General features: G+C 34.3%; 1 long non-coding RNA gene across 1 annotated transcript; it reads left to right on the top strand.

Moving 5' to 3' along the window:
- Positions 1 to 10,401: 10,401 nt before the first annotated feature.
- On the top strand, positions 10,402 to 11,577 carry LOC138340624 (uncharacterized). Its single transcript, XR_011213318.1, has 3 exons — positions 10,402 to 10,619; positions 10,732 to 10,853; positions 11,313 to 11,577. It is a non-coding gene; the product is annotated as an uncharacterized lncRNA (long non-coding RNA).
- Positions 11,578 to 15,201: the final 3,624 nt, after the last annotated feature.

Genomic DNA, 15,201 nt, shown 5'->3' with positions numbered 1-15,201 from the left:
CATATTGCATAGTGTACGCTCTAATTCGTGATCGTAGGAAAACAAGGGTTCTCTTCCTTTACGTGTATTTGGCATACAAGGAGGATAGTTCTGAAAAAAATCAAAAACAATAAAACAAGGTAAAATCAAGAAAATATCAACTAAACTATAGTAATAAGTTCAAGTTAATCTAAAAGCTATAATCCCCGGCAGCGGCGCAAAAATTTGATACGCTCAAACTTATTTCTCAAATAAGAAGTAAAGCGGTCGTGTCAAGTAAATAACCCAACTAGTGAGGTTGGGATCGTTCCCACGAGGAAAATAGTCTAGACTTAACTTTAATCTATTATTACTATTGTTCAGTCAATGACTTCCTTGGAAAGTAAAAACAATAAAAGGGGGGATTCTATTTCTAAATGAATGAAAATAACTAAATTGAAAGAGACACTTAACAGCTTTGAATGTTTAATTTTAATCAATTAATCAAAGTAACTAGCAGTTCCTAAAATCAGAGAGAAATGCAATCTAGCCACTTGGATGCTAAAAGTGAGTTCAGTTGACTTAGAAATTCGATTAGGAATCGCTTTTGCTGAATACATAACTCATCAGCTTCATATCGGTAAGTCAAAATGAGCACATTGTTAAACATATTATCCATATTCAAAATAAAATATCCAACATGATAAATGTATTTGTGCTAAAACTAACTAAAGCTCTCGTCAAAGAGCTAAAAGGACCTCCTCCTGGAGCAAAAGATATATATTTTCCTACACAATATTCTCAGTCAGCATGTAGACAGTTCAAATCCTATTTATGGAAAGAATGGTGGAATCACTAGAGAAGTTCAAACTATAATCTTGTTAGATTCTTCTTTAGCTTAGCTGCAACACTATTGGTTGGAACAATTTTCTTGAAAGTTGGCAGTTAAAGGTCTTTTTCTATCACAGGGTTGAATAAACTGAAAGGGCTAATGGTATAGGTAGTGGGGTCTAGGGAGGGTAGAGTATACACATATCTTACACCTACCTTGTAAAGATAGAGAGACTGATAAAAAGTTCAACTAATTTACATATTTATATTGATTTTGTGGTATAGAGAAACTAGCAGTGATTAAACAACAGTCATTGGGGCAATGTACACTCCTGTTCTGTTTGTTTTATTACAGGTCATTTCTGAAATACCTTACATTATTATCAAAACTACATACTACACTCTTATAGTGTATACAATGGTTGGCTTTGAATTGACAACTAAATTATTCTTTTTCTACTTTGTGACCTTCTTTTCCTTTATATATTTTACGTACTACGGAATGATGACTGTTGCTATTACACCAAACCACCATGTAGCTTTGATCTTCGCTGCAACTTTCTTTCTTACTTTTCAATCTCTTCTAAGATTTTTTCATCCCCCGACCAGTTAGTTTACTCTTTCAAACTAGTTCAAAATATCGTAAACCTAACCACAATACTAATTCTTCTTGTTGACATCTCAGAATTCCAAAGTGGTGGATTTGGTATTACTGGATTTTCTCAGTGGCATGGCTTGTGTACGGGTGCATTGTCTCATAGTATGGTAATGTAGAGGATGCCATAAAAGTTCCAGGAATATCCATTGACCCTAAGATTAAGGAATATATCATAGATCAATTTGGATATAATCCAAACTTCATGGGACTAGTTGCCACCATGTTGGGTCGGTTTTGCAGTCTTTTTTGTATTTGTGTATTCCTACAGCATTAAGACACTGAACTTCCAGAGGAGGTAGATACATCTTATTAATAGTTACAGTGGCTTGTAATTTACATGAAAGGTCACCATAATCTCATAGTAGAGTATGGTAATTGTTACATATTATTCTAAACTCAGGATGTAAAGAGTGACCAACAAGGTGTCCACATCTGTAAAAATATATTGCATTTGAAAGTTCTGTAAAAAATGGTATATTGATTTCTATTGTTATTAAAACTTATAAATTCATCTGTTTTTTCCAATAATTATAGTATGTTGATTTCAATAGTTAAAAGTCTGATCCAAATTAAAGTGATCTGCTAAGATTTAAAGTTAATGGGTCTAAACGACACCTTACAAAGTATGTGGCCTTATGTGTAGATATTCAAATGTAATTTCTAGTTTAATGATCGTTTAAATTAGATTACCTAAACATATTCCTATTATAAACAAAGTTTTGTGATCCCAAAATCATGTAGGGTTTTCTATCTCGCATCCCTTCATTTGAAAGGACAAAACGGCGCACATCTTGATTTGGAAGATTCATAATCAAAAGATGGAGAAAAGCCATGGTGTTTATGGATTTAGGTGCGCTTTTGTATCTAGTATTACGTCCTCAATGGTTCACATGATAGATCTTGAGAAAAGACGATGGTTTGCGTCTCTAAAATTTCAGTTCTAATCTTGAAATTAGGAGCCTATATCGCGTTAAATGTTTTAGTTTATTTTAATTATTACTTAAGAAGAAATTTTGTTATTATTTTGTGATTTTTTTCATGCACTGTGAATTTTGATTTAGTGGGGTTGTTAATTCCCCTAAGATATTGTTCATTAAGGCCATTTAATGGCATAAGTTGTCACAAAAAATATATTCATTTTTTGTTGGTATTAAATATTTTTATAAAGTTGAATAACATATATTGTATTAAAAGGTTTCTTCGACTTTAAGTTGTAGGTTTAGGTTAAGTCTTCTTTAAGGAAAGTCTTGAAACCTAAAGACTACAAAATGGAATAAATCAGTGTCAATATATATATATATATATATATATATATATATATATTACTGTTGGATCGGGTGATATGTTGGCACCTATACGTGTGTAGTTGTGTGTGTTGGTCTTTGATAGACCGGGTTGATATGTTTAAATGTTGGGGTGCTTTATTGTGTGGATAGAGAGGATATGTTAAATGTTGTAAGTGTCGATTGTGAATTTTGAAAGTTCAGGCTATTTTATAGTGGCGGTTGGAATTGTTCATATTGGTTTGCTAAGTTGGGGCTATTGTTTCACATGTTGTATAATAAGAATGTGTAAGGTAACAATCACTTGTAAGATTAGGAGTCTGGTTCTCGGTGAATTATTATATTATAGGAGATTAGGCTATGATCTGGTGTGAGTGGAGTTGGCAGCAGAAGATTTAGTTGTGTTTCGACTACGAGGTAATGAAACTTGAGCGAGGCAATGCACGGGTGAATTGGGGGGGGGCAGTGATTTCATATTCAAGATGCATGTTTCTTTGGTTATTTTGCATGATATTATGTAGTGGGTTCAGGTCGACCGATGATGCCTACCACTACATGTTGTTAGTATAATTACTCTATTGCTATGACACTAGACATAGTCTGGTTGATTGATTGAGTGATGTTTCATAGGTGGAGACAATGATGATCTTCAACAACTTCTACTCCCCCTTCCTATGATGAGTTGTTCTGTCTTTTCTTTTATACATTGTGTCTTTCTAGTTACTTTTTACTTGGTTACACTAGTTCCTTTAGAGTGAATTTCAAATATTATAAGAAAGATGAATTCCAAAAACAAAAATTTAGTATGAGTATTCATGTGCTAACAAAATAAATGAAAGCAGTAAATATGTCTTCATGCCCAAATGGGCAAAAAATCAAATCTACTTTAAACATATCCAGCGGGTAAAAGTGTTGTACTCGGATGCAAAGTCCTATAGGGCCCACTTGCCCGTCCACAACTAGCTCCAGATGGAGAACTTCACAAATTCCTTCATCTCAAGTGTGGGAAACTCTTATTGGGGAGAAACGCATGTGAAGATAACATTGATTGTCTTCCACATCCAACCAATTAGGCAGTCTTACACCTTTTTCTTCCTCTACTTTCAATTAAGTTGTCATGAAGCAACTCGTTCTCCTCGGCAATGGCAGGTGAGATCGTGTTACCAATAGAGGAAAAACTCTACAAACAACAACTAAGGCCTCATCCACATGCCTATTTGAGGGTGCGTGTTGGGACTAGGAAGGAGTGAAATTTCCCTTATCATCGATATCACCTTCATAGGCTGAACCTACTGCAACACGACTGCTCCCAACTCTATCTACCCTATTCATTTTATCAATCGAGTGTGAGAAGCATCTTACTAATAGTGGATTTAATGGGTGATCTATCTCATCTATCTGATATGTATCATCCATGGGAACTTTAACTCATTTGCAAAGAACAAACACTAGATCATGAAAGGCGAGCCCTACTTGCTCCCTTGGTAGAAATCCTTACACTCTCACATTTTATTGACCCCACATTCAATTGGTCTTTTAATAGGCACATTCCACTACTAGGGCATGGGATGAACTACATAAATAAGATTTCTAAGTGGGCGAATCCTCTAGACCATCACTATCATCCACATGTTTTCCTCTAGAGAGAAGTAGGCACTACTAGTTTCCTTTTTAGTGGGCCAATATACCTTACTCTAGCACTCGTTGTTGACCACTGAGTTCCGCAACCACCTCATATACATTACCTTTAGTTTGACCGCTAACTCATCATTAGGAACGTCTAACATCCTTAAGAACACATTCACTGTCTGAACCTCCACAGAAACTACATTACCACCCTCTCCCCCTCAGAATCCAAAAGAAAGTCTAGGGGAATCCAAAGAAATGTTAGAAAATGAGAAAATAATTCCCTCATTCAGCCTCAAGAGGGCGGGTCGAGGAGCCTCAATTATGCTCAAATCAAGTTTCTATCCAAGGACAACCCTTCATCTCCCCCATTGTTTCGAACATATTTTTGTTCTTTTTCTCCATAATTCTTATGCCCAAAATGTTTTAATAGCATTTTAAATGAAAGGGAATCCCCATAATCCAATAATTTCAACAATTCTGATATGTAATCCCAAAAACTCTAATCTACAAATTTTTGCATGCAGTAATTTGTTTGTATTAATGAAAGCATAAGAGTAGAGACTATGACTTACCTTTATTTCAACATTTGAGGTGAAGTTATTAGACACGTTTTAGAAGTCAAAGACGAGTATAGGAATGAAACTCATCCCCTCTCTTATATTTACTTGTAATCCTCGACAAACCGTTATACCATCTAAGCGTTGCATAGCAGTATTATGACCACTTTAGCGGGTCCATCTTAGTAGTCTAATAAATATTGCTATAACTATTGGGTCCATAAATGCCCTCATTTTTCTTATTCATCGATCCAATATGGAAACATCGACCATCTCCAGTATTCACAATCTCCTTGTCCTTTTTCTTTGTAGACATGTCACAAATTTGCACATAGCACAACTATTCTTCACAACCAACCATTTCTTTACACATTCCTCGTGGTACTCTTGCCCACAATGAACAATGCCAATTTTTTCATTGTCTGTGTAGTCATTTAATAATAACACGTGTAAAATATAAAGGTCATCAAAGTTATCTCAAAGAAATAAGTAATATGAAAGGGAAATAACTCTACTAAAAAAGAAAATAAATCAAAATTTTAACAATATGTAATTGAATATGAGAGTAATAGTCATGTAGAAGAAATGAGGGATGTTTATAACAATATTTCTTTTTGCCTACATAAATTGGACCCCACAATATAAAATGTTTTTATAGTTTCTTGTCGCGAATCAAAAGTGAAGATAAGGGAGGGATATGGGTTTAATTCTCATTTCCTTATTTGAATTCCCAAATATTCTCAATTCAAGTTTTCTCAAACTTCAAAATCAAGGTAACACACTCTGTACTTTTTTGCCTTCATTATGTACAAGGTACATACTGATTATTGCGTGACAAAATTTAATAAAGTAGATTTGAGTTTTATGGTCAAATTTTGGAATTTGAAATTTTTCTCTTGTTTGTTGTAATTGTTATAGAAAAGGGATTCCCTTGAATTCACAAAGCTACTAACACATTCTGAGTATATGAAATTTGTATAATAGGACCAAAAAGTGGTTTGAGATGGGGGAGGGGGGGAGTTGAAAGATTTTTCTTGGGTAGAAAATTAGATTTGTGCATGATTTAGGTTGTGGAATGCCTATAATTTTGCAAATTTTATAGTAGGTACATGATTTTAAAATACCTATATGTAGTAAAATCATTTCAAGCAGGATTTTTGAGGCAAAGGGTGCGATTGGCGCATCCGTTGCAGTAGAGGAAACTATAGCGGAAATTCTCGATAGTCTCTTTTTCTAGACAAATCTTTTATTAGGATTTTATGATTTCTAAGTTGATGGTCGTGCATCTGCAAGTTCATAACTCAAATGGTTTCCAATCAGGAACAACCTTATCATTACGAGAGATTTCCTGACAATATTAGTCGGGAATGATTCATGGAATACCGTGCTATGGGTTTTTGTTACGTGAGGTCCTTCCGCGTGTGAGGTGTCGAGGAGAAGGACCACCATAATTTTCATCGTCCTCTATATGGCACTTCATCACAACTGGACTATCGCCAATTATCAATAATGTATTCCTCCAAGCTAACCTGGAAGAGGAAGTGTACATGGTACTACCTTTGAGGTTTAGTAGTTCTGAAAAACTAACGCGTATATGTCAAATACAAAAATATATCTATGTATTATAATAGTCTCCTTGGGTTTGGTACAATGACATAACGTGTTATCTTTCATCCATAGGATGTTATATGATCCCTCGTTACTTGTCAAACATAGTGAAGGTGACATCTTGATTATCCTATCCAATATAGACGGTATTATTATCATTGGGAGCGATAATTTTAATGTCAATTAGGTTATTACTTCCCTTTCTTCTAAGTTCTCTATAAAAGATGTAAGTAATCTTCACTACTTTCTTGGTGTTGAAGTGATACACAACTCTACCGGTCTAATTCTCACCAAAGATAATTATGTGAATGAAATTTTAAATGTTGATTTAATGACCAATTGCAAGAGTGTTAACATGTCAATGCATGCATCTGATTTACTCACCTTGTCTGATGGAACTTACTTGACTAATATTGCACGTTATTGCTAAGAATTGGGAAGGCTTCAATACCTATCTTTCATTAGAACCGATATAGCCTATGTAGTGTAGAAGTTGTCTCAATTCATGCAAGCACCATCAGACCTTCATTAGAAGGCTATAAAATGTATTCTTCGATATCTGTGTGGTACCATTCAACTCGGCCTACATGTTACTCACATTGATGAATTCAATCTATATGTATACTCTGATAATTGGGGTAGGGGCATTGTTCATAGAGTTTCTACATTTGGTTAAATCTTGTTTCTTGGTCTCTATCCGATAAGCTTGTCCATAAAGTAGAAAAATACAATCTCACAAACCTGCATTCACCCATCTCCTAACTTCACTGCAGTTTTAGGGTACATCATTTACCAAAAATTTATTATGACAATCTTGGAGCCACGTTTTTGAGCAAAACTCACGTCCTCCATAGTTGTGTTAAGAATGTTGTCATGAAATTTCTCTTAGTTTACCTCCATGTTAACATCATAAAGGTTCGCATAGTTCATGTCTCAGTGTCTATCAAATAGTTGACACTCTCACCAAAAAACTACCTAAATCTACTTTTGAGACTAATATGTTCAAGATAGGTTTGAAACTCATGGCCTAACTTGAGGAGATTTATTAGAAAATCATGAGTTAGTTAAAATGTGAGTTACTAGTTTAGTAGTATTAGGGTACTAAATTAGTCAGTTAAACAGTTATTACTTTTTTTTATTACTTTAACACCCCAAAAATTGGTAAGTAGAGCCTTTCGTAAAAACGACTCCCTTAATTAGAATGAGGTTCTTAGAGGTTAAACTTCCGGGTATGACTCCCCAATGACAAACCAACGGGATCGTTGAGGAGGATCCCAAAACAATCCCTAAAAAGCTGCAACTTTTGGTGACCTATGGTTGCCACCTAGTGGTCGTAGACGGTCCCGCACCTCGTAGGTGGGGGCCATGGGTCAAGGACTGTAACTTTAGGCCACAAACCACTCCCATATAAAGGTTTTAGTACACACTGTGACTCCAGCTACGAATCTTTGGTGGTGGAGTCGTAGGTTTAGGCAGTTTTGGTCATTTAAGATTTAGGTTAGAGGTTTAGGGGTTAATTAGTTAATTCATTAGGGATTATGGTATGTCAGTTAGTTATTTATTTATTCACCTATATAATCTTAATAGTCCCCTAAATTGAGTCATTTTAACCTACTTTTGAACCCACAAAAATTCTCTCCAAGAAATCCCCTCTCTAGAAGTGAAGAAGAAAAAGAAGAAGAAGAAGAAAGAAAGTTGGGGCAACAACTTAGGTCAATTTTCACCAGTGGTTCAAGCTCTTAGGTATGATTCCAATCTAGTTGATAATACTTAATTATGACTGTATTGACATAGAATTGTTATGATGAATTCATGTGATTTCTATGGTAAACCCTAGCCTATTTGATGAATGTGATATTTTGTATGTTTATGCCATTAGAGGTGAAATTGAAGGTTCATGAGTGATCTTCCTAGATCAGTGTCATGTGTAGTAATTGTTCAATGTTAAAATTATATGATCATGAATTGAACTAGACTATATTGTATATGATTAATCTTGACATTATAAGTTAGATTGAACCTTTATGATAAATGATGACTAGAATCACCTAGTAATGACGAATATGGTTAGAATACTTTGAAATGGCTCCACGCTCCGTCCTAGTAATTATGACTAGAATCACCTAGTACTGGTTCCACGCTCCATCCTTCACCCTAATGGTTCTTTACTGAGGGGGTGTTGGAGAAGGTTTTGTGGAGAGACATACTCAACCCACGAGCCTGACCTACGGTGCGTCACTCCCTTAATAGTCCATTTAATGCATTCGTGGAGGGCTGTTGTCTTTTGAATGATTTTGGTCAAAAGTTTGGGTCCTCCTAAGGGGCCCCTTGACTGGTCCTTGGGGGGGGGGTCGTACTCGGATGTTTTGACCCTAAAACATTGTTGTACCTATTCAAAGTATTTTTACAAGATTTAACCATTATACGATACTTCTAACCCTTCACAAGACCTTAAAACACCTACTAGTTTAATTTCAGTAGATTTAGGATGTCATGATTGTTTCATGACATTTAGACTATGATAATTCCAAACCAAGTTAATTAATTTAACAAACACTATTAGATTCTAAACGTCAAGAAACAACCATGACGTCCGCATTCTAGTGAAATTAAACTAGTAGGTGTTCTTAGGTCTCGTGAAGGGTTGGAAGTGTCGTATGATGGCTAAATCTTCTAAAGATACTTTAAATAGGTACAAAATGTTTTAGGTCAACACATCCGGTAACGACCCTGAAGGACAAACTAAGGGGTCCTTTAGAAGGACCCAAACTTTTGACCAAAAGCTGTCAAAAGACAACATCCCTCCACAAATGCATTTGATGGACCGTCAAGGGAGTGACGCCCTGTAGGTCATGCTCGTGGGTTGAGACTTAGTCTCCCTACAAAGACTTCTCCAACACCCTCTCAGTCAAGAACTATATGACTGCAGGATGGAGTGTGGAACCATTACTAGATGATTCTAGTCATAATTACTAGGATGGAGCGTGGAACCATTTCAAGGTATTCTAATCATATTCATCATTACTATGTGATTCTAGTCATAATTTATCATAAAGGTTCAATTCTAACTTTTAATGTCAAGATTCATCATATACAATATAGTTTAGTTCAATTCATGATCATATGATCCTAACTTTGAACAATTACTACACATGGCACTAATTTAGGAAGATCACTCACGAACCTTCAATTTGACAACACATTCATCAAATAGACTAGCGTTTATCATAGAAATCACATGAATTCATCATAATAATTCTATGTTAATACAATCATAATTAAATATTATCCACTAGATTGAAATCATACCTAAGAGCTTGAACCATGGTGAAAATCGATTTAAGTTGCTGCCTTAACTTTCTTTCTTTTCTTTTTCTTCTTTACTTTTAGAGAGAGGATTTATTGGAGGGAATTTGTGTGGGTTCGAGAGTAGGTTAATATGACTTATTTTAGGGGACTATTAATCTTATATAGATGTCTAAATAACTAAATAACTGACATACCTTAAACCTTTATTAATTAACGAATTAACCCATGAACCCCTAACCTAAAACTAAAATGACAAAAACTGCCTAGACTTACGAATCCACCACCTAAGGATCGTACGTGGAGTCACAGTGCGTACTAAAACCTTTGTGGGAGTGGTTTGTGGCCTAAAGTTACAAGCCTTGACTCATGGCCCCCCATGCGGGGTGTGGGTCCATCTACGACCAGTAGGTGGCAACCATAGGTAGGGGTGACAATTTCAGCCCATATCTATAAAATTAGCCCATTTTGTTCAAATTAAATAAGTTGGATCATTCACTTTCTAAATGGTTAAATATGGATTTAAGCTTATTTAAAAGCCCACTTAAATATGGTCAGTATGGGTTAATAGTGGGTGCCCATTTTTGGCCCGTAACAGATCAATTCTTTTTGGGAAAATCCCTAATACAGCTCACAGCTACGCAGAAATCACTCAAATCAGCAAGACCAATGCTCAATTTTTTCTCCATTTCTCGACTCTCTATTGAAAAACTCCATTGTTAAGATGTGCATTTTCTTTTGTTCTCATCATCAAATTGCAACTCTCTGCTGAAAAAATTCATTGTTAAGGTATGTATTTCCTTGAGTTTTTAAATCAAGTTGGAAAGAAAATTCATTCTCATCATCAAATTGCAAAGAATGTTTCTATATCCACAACACAATACCTGTTTTTCTTTGACAGAGATATGTATGGAGGCTAATGAGGCTTCTTGTGAAATCAGTTCGTCTATCTCGAGAAAACGACAAAAAAGAAATACTTCAATTGTTTGAAGTACTTCTTGAAATTGCCAAGCACAATGTCAGGTATGTAAGGAAGCATTTGTAGCCTATGTTGGCATTACATTTCTGAAACGTCGTTTAGAAAGCACTTGGATAACCCACAAGAACATGGATATGCACAAATTGATCAAATAATTTATCGTGAAAAAGTGTTTGTTGCTATTATAAAGCATAATTATCCTTTTTTGCTTTGTTGAACATCAAGGAAACAGAGATATCCATTCATACATAAATCATATATGAAAACTATCTCAAGAAATACGTCTAAGGCTGATTTATTGAAGTTATATGATCGGGAGAAAGAATTTTTATAGTGTGAGCTTGCAATGATTCCTAGTAGAATTTGTCTGACTTCAGACATGTGGACTTCTGCAGTGTCAAATGGTTATATGTGTTTAACAACTCATTATGTTGATTTGAATTGAAATCTTCAAAAGAGAGTCTTAATCTTTCGTCATGTTCCGCCTCCACATTCCGGTGCAGTTTTGGGTCCTTTGCTTATCGAGTTTATCAAGGAATGGGGCATTGAAAAGAAGATTTTCACTCTTACTTTGGACAATGCTAGTTGCAATAAGGGGCCGTTTGGTTGCAGGTATTAGTTATGCAGGATTTAGTTATCGGAATTTAATTATGCAGAGTTTAATTATGCAGAGTTCAATATTTATTTTGGCTGATGTTTGTTATATTAAAAATTAATAAACATTAAATACTTATTAAAAAAATAATTTATTTATATTGTTATATCTTAGATATTTCTTACCATTGTATTTTTATTTGTTTTTTGCATTTTGCTTAGGCAAAGTTTTAGACGGAAACTTGAATGACACATTTTTCAACTTCCTCATATAGTTGAACCGATATGTGACATGTGTTAACACGGGATCAATATTGTAATAGTTGAGAATTATTGATATGCTAGTACATATAATTATGTGTACATATAACAAAAATAGATACATATAAGTTAACATTTGATCAACACCGCGTACTAATGCTACAATTATATTTGGAGCCTTCACTTCAATAATCTATAATATAGAAATGAGGAAGTTTTTTTTTCTATTTGATGAAGGATATCATACTTACAAAGTGGAAGCTCCAATGCTTACTTCAAGCAATGCCATTGATATTTATATTTATAGATATGGCTTACTTCCAATTGCAAGATCTATTGACAGATGATGCTTACTTCCAACAGAACAATCTATTGCTAGACACTATCCTCAACAATTATCGATATTGTCCTCACCCATAAACAATATCCTCAACAATTTGAATGTCTACTTAATTTTTGAAATAATAATAGAGTACATTAAATATAAATTCCAGTATCGTCATACTAAATAATTCATTCAGTTACAATTTTCACATACTACCATATCCTAAAATTGAGAGTCCATTTTTCAAGCAACAAATAGTGACAAAATAGATTTTACAAGATGAAGAGTACACCAAATCTAACATATACCATCAAGACAAACTTGAAATTTTAGTACTGCGGCCTCACAGAATCAAACTAGACACACATTCATTAAACGTGAAAGAAACTTACATAACACATTGTTAAATTATATAAACCAGCACATAAATATAGGCAAAATAAGAGTGAACTAGGCCATGGTTACACCTTACAAAGCAGCTACACCAAAAACCATTCAAATGTTTATAGTTTATCATCAATAAAAATTTGCACTGATCAAGTTCATTGATGCTTAAAAATCACTCCATGAACTTTGTGTTGCTCCAGCTGATACAGTAGGTTCCCCTTCAGGAATTTGATCTTCTTTTTTAGCTGGAGCATCATCTTCATCAACAACAATAATAGGAAATTCCAAAGCCATGTCATTAACATCTTCTTGAGCTTCAGTTCTTTCTATTTCTTGAACACCAACTTCTGGCCCCTCGGTAGATTGTTCAGTAGCTCAATCCTTGCGAAATATCTCTTCTCAATCAGCAAATAATGGCCATTTCTTATATATCATTGACTTGTCATATGGATGAACCTAAGGAAAAGAAACAAGTATATGAAGTAACTGATAATAACCCAAAGACATTATATTCACCAAGAGAAAATATAACTAACTAGCTTTAGCTTACTAACAATTTAAACAATTGTAAATCACCTTTACGAAGTCATCCCAAGCTTTTGGATCATTAACCAAGACAATTCCATCGTTGTATCGAAATCCTAAGCCATTTCAACTTTTTACAAATGATATGGTCATATAATGCTTTTGCCACCCTCTTATTTTTGAAAAAATATGTGGTTGAGCTTGCAGTCCGTAGTTAGGATTACAAACATTCATCTGTTGTTCCAGTTCTATCAAATATCCATGTTTAAAGGTTCCATTATCTTTTTTCCAATCATTAGCACACAACTTTTTTAATCCATCAACTAGAGTGAGTTCCTATTCTTGAGTCCACACGCTTGCCCTTTTTTGAGACATGAACTTCTTTTAGTGGAACTGCCAGTGTGTAAGAATGTAAAAAAAACACAATTTATACCAACTTATAATTGACTATAAAAGTATACTAACTTATTTTCACATATATTGCATTTGTCTCTCACAAGATTTATAAGAAAAAAACACAATATGATAATAATAATAATAATAATAATAATAATAAGAAGAAGAAGAAGAAGAAGAAAAGCATCATAATATGTTAAGATTTCAAAAGCTTCTAACCTCAAAGAAAGAATTTAGATTGAGATGTCTTCTATGCCTCTTAGAAGATAATAAAATTTCAGATGTATAAAAAGGCATACAACGTATCTCATTATATTAAATTAGAAGTGATGAAGGTCAGAACTATCTACCTACCATACACAATGAAAATGATCTGCATTTAATGTAATAAATCCACCTGACCTTTGGTTAATAATGGAAGATTAATGAAATTCTAAGGAGTGAATGACAATTGAATGATAATCTTGTCATGGATTCTTAAGTTAGACTTTGAGAACTAATGACACAAACAGGCTTGACAGATTTTAGAATTGTTGGAAAACCATTTTGCCAAAATATCACAGTTAAAACGCCTAATTGCACAAACTCAAAACGGAATCCTCAAAACATGAACCAACCATCATACTAGACCAAAAATGACCTCCAAATCTAAACACGCTGACGGAATTCTCATCTGATAAGCTTTTAGCAAGAATATTGACTGAAATTGAACTTTGACTAAATTTAAAGTTAAAACGCCTAATTGCACAAACTCAAAACGAAAGCCTCAAAACATGAACCAACAATCTAACTAGACCAAAAGTGACCTTTCGAAATTAAGCACGTTGACGAAATTCTCATCCGATTTGTTTTTGCCAAGAATATTGACTCAAATCGAACTTTGACTAAATTTCAAAGTTAAAACGCCTAATTGCACAAACTCAAAATGGAAGCCCCAAAACCCGAACCAACCATCATACTAGACCAAAAATGACCTTCCTAATCTAACTACGCTGACGAAATTCTCATCCAATTAGTTTTTACCAATAATATTGACTGAAATTGAACTTTGAATAAATTTTAAAGTTAAAACATCTAATTGCACAAACTCAAAATGAAAGCCTCAAAACCCAAACCAATAATCATACTAGACCAAAAATGACCGCGTTGACGGAATCCTCATTTGATTAGTTTTTACCAAGAATATTGACTGAAATCAAACTTTGACTGAATTTCAAAGTAAAACGCCTAATTGTACAAACTCAAAACGGAAGCCTCAAAACCCAAACCAACAATCATACTAGAACAAAAATGACCTTCCGAATCTAATCACACTGACGGAAATTCTCATCCGATCAGTTTTTACCAAGAATATTGACTGAAATCGAACATTGACTAAATTTCAATGTTAAAACGACTAATTGCACAAACTCCAAAACGAAAGCCTCAAAACATGAACCAACCATCATACTAGACCAACAATGACCTTCTGAATCTAAACATGCTAATGGAATTCTCATCCGATCAGCTTTTACCAAGAATATTGACTGAAATCAAACTTTGACAAAATTTCAAAGTTAAAACGCCTAATTGCACAAACTTAAAACGAAAGCCTCAAAACCTGAACCAACAATCATACTAGAACAAAAGTGACCTTCTGAATCTAACCACACTAACAGAATTCTCATTCGATCAGTTTTTACAAAGAATCATACGGAATCCTCTTATCATGACTTTCAGTGAATTGTTTCATCACCTCCATCAAACCTTTAAGAACAGTCTCATTATCATCTTCAAGTGTTTTTATTTTTTTGCATCTACATTTTTCGTTGACTTTAGAAGATGATGCTTTAAAAAAGTTGCCCTTTTTCTGAGATTGATGGGTTTCACCTTTTCGAGCGGTGAATGAACTTTGTGTTTCTCTA

The sequence above is a fragment of the Solanum lycopersicum genome, chromosome 12, assembly GCF_036512215.1.
Source record: "Solanum lycopersicum chromosome 12, SLM_r2.1".
Taxonomy (NCBI): Eukaryota; Viridiplantae; Streptophyta; class Magnoliopsida; order Solanales; family Solanaceae; genus Solanum; species Solanum lycopersicum.
Note: the sequence above shows the minus strand (reverse complement) of the source record. Positions and strands in the feature narration are given on the sequence as shown.